The sequence below is a fragment of the Alligator mississippiensis genome, chromosome 6 (genome assembly GCF_030867095.1).
Source record: "Alligator mississippiensis isolate rAllMis1 chromosome 6, rAllMis1, whole genome shotgun sequence".
Classification (NCBI taxonomy): Eukaryota; Metazoa; Chordata; order Crocodylia; family Alligatoridae; genus Alligator; species Alligator mississippiensis.
In genome coordinates this window covers 16,326,056-16,328,633 of record NC_081829.1, presented here as the reverse complement: position 1 = coordinate 16,328,633, position 2,578 = coordinate 16,326,056, and the positions used below count along the sequence as shown (strand labels likewise).

The following is a 2,578-nucleotide window of genomic DNA, read 5'->3' as shown; positions in this document are numbered from 1 at the left end:
AAGCAGACTGCTGCTTAGTTGAGGTTGTGGCACCATTGGAGCTGGTTAGCAGCCAGCTCCACCCAGCTTTTGATATCAGCATCTACTTTCTTGAGGTATGCCTTCAGTGTGTCCTTGTAGCATTTTCTGTGGCTGCCATGAGATCTCAGGCCACAACTAAACTAGGAATAGAGCACTTGTTTTGCAGTTGAGAGGTGGGCATCTACACACAATGTCTCATCCAGCAAAGTTGAAGCTTTAGGATCATACTGACTCAGTACTGGTAACACTGGCTTCAGCAAGCATGCTGCTGTTTGTGTAGTGATTTTCCCACTTGATGAGCTGATTTTTCTGGAGGCACCATTGGTGATACCTCTCCAGGCTCTTAAGATGTCAATGGTAGGTCATCCACATTCAGGGAGAGTGCGGATGATGACTGCATTGTAGACCTGGATCTTGGTGTCTTTCTTGAGACTACAATCAATAAAAATATGGCAAAACAATTTCCTAAAGGATATGCTTACACACCAGATCTGGTGCCGGATGTCCTCATCAATCCTCTAATGGAGATGCCTACCAAGGTAAGGGAAGTGATCAACTACCTTCAAAGTTTTCCCCCCAGTGGTAATTTGAGGAGTGGGAGGGAGTCACATTCATGGCCTGGAGCAGGATGATTGAGCAATTGAGTATTCTTGAGGTTAAGAGAGAGAACCAAAGTTCAGTAGGTTTCTGCAAAGATATCCAGCATGGTCTGGAGGTTTTTCTCGGTGTGTACAAGGATGCTATAGTCATCAGTTTACTGAAGGTCAAGGATGGCTGTTTTGAATACTTTGGTCTTTGAGCAAAAACATCCCAGATTGAAAAGCATATGTGTGTACTGAACATGCAAGAGATACAAAACTATAGTCAGACAAAAATGTTAAATACCAGAGGATAAGGGCCCTTTTATGTTTTAACTCCAAAAGCTGAATAGTTTACCCAAAATGCAGAAGACCTGGTTTCCAGGCTTCCTCATCCACAGACAACTTGACACTGTGCTACTCCAGCTTCCCTACACATTCCTCTAACAAGCAAGCCATAGGTTAGGCATTATCCAGTGCATTCTCTAGTCTTTCTTTTGAAGTTGGCAGCTAAGAGGGCAGCTATAGTAAAAAAAAATAAGCCTGAGAGTGTGTGACACAGTGAAGCAGATGCTACTTTGGAAGGTTTGGGTTCTGTCCTGGACCCTTGCTGCCATGAGGCAGAAACTTCTTTGCTATTCTGTCCATTTTATCCAATGACTATTAAATGCAAGGGCTAGTAGGTCAGCATCCACACATTCACTGGAAAAAAAACTCAGTGGCCTGGGCTTAAAGCTAAATGATGATACATTAGAGAGGTGCAGGTTCAAAACTTGTCTGGGTGAAGGAGCATCCTGGTACCCTGCTTCTGGGTATGCATTTTAACCACTCAGCTATTGGAGATAAAAAGTGGAGGGCCGTCTTGCTCACTTCTTCTGGAACACCTGATGTACATGCTACATAGCTGCCACATCAGTTTACAACCTACTAAGCAAACCTAGATGTGGTATGGACACTCACGCATCCACACTACACGTGTTATAAAATCAGAAACTGTGCATATGCAACAAACAGCCACTTACACAGCTGAGGAAATGCCATTTAAATGCACAGAGAGTAACAGAATTGTGTCCCTAGTGACTTAAACCTGGGTCTCTCAGAGTCCTAACCACTGGTTTGTACAGTGGGTATCTATTTCTCTCTCCAAACCAAGGAATATTTGTTTATGAAAAATCATCAGTGTAACTAAGGGGTGGAGCAGAGGTAGGGCGGAGCAAGGGTAACCAGGCAGCAGCCCCTGGTGCAGTCTTTGGTAGGGAGTGCGAAAATAACTACAGCAGTGGTGGCTGGCCACACCTCCACCACCTGCGTCATAGCAGCCAATACTGCCCCATGCATTGCCACTGCTCAGGTTGTGGAGCTGCCCTATTGTGTCTTTAGCCAGCATGGATCATTTCCAACAGGTAAGCTTGCAAGAGAGCCAATGGGTTGGTGGAATGAGCTAGGAGATATGTAGGGGACTGTTACTCAAATTACTAGTCTGCTGTTGAATTTCAGTCTTCAACAGCTCTTGTGACTGTCCTAATTCCTGGAACATTGAACACCTCTTGATTTGTCCAGGAATTTCATGAAGTTCTATCGACTGTGGTATGTTTTCATGAAAAGAATCAGTTCTGCTGAATCATCACTTTCAAGGAGAGAGACTCCCAAAAAAAAAGGCCTTGTGGCTTAGTTGGCTAAAGCACCTGTCTAGTAAATAGAAGATCCTGGGTTCAAATCCCAGCAGGGCCTACTTCTTGGTGGGGTGGTTATCCTTGCTGAGGTGCTGGTGCCCCTTTCAAGTTGAAGTATGGATGGGACACTGTGCTTATCCATGGTTTAGCTAGTAGTGGGTGTTGTTCTTGGCAAGGCACTGATGATGCCTTTTTAAGATCTGATCCCAGGAGCCTTTCCTCTGATTCCAGCAGTCTTTCCTGCCCAAGTGCAGGGGGGCTGGACCCGATGATCTGTAAGGTCCCTTCCAGCCCCTAACAACTATG

General features: G+C 45.0%; 1 non-coding gene across 1 annotated transcript; it reads left to right on the top strand.

Moving 5' to 3' along the window:
• Positions 1-2,256: 2,256 nt before the first annotated feature.
• Positions 2,257-2,330, top strand: TRNAT-AGU (transfer RNA threonine (anticodon AGU)). The gene has a single exon. It is a non-coding gene; the product is annotated as a tRNA-Thr (tRNA).
• The last annotated feature ends 248 nt before the right edge of the window (positions 2,331-2,578 follow it).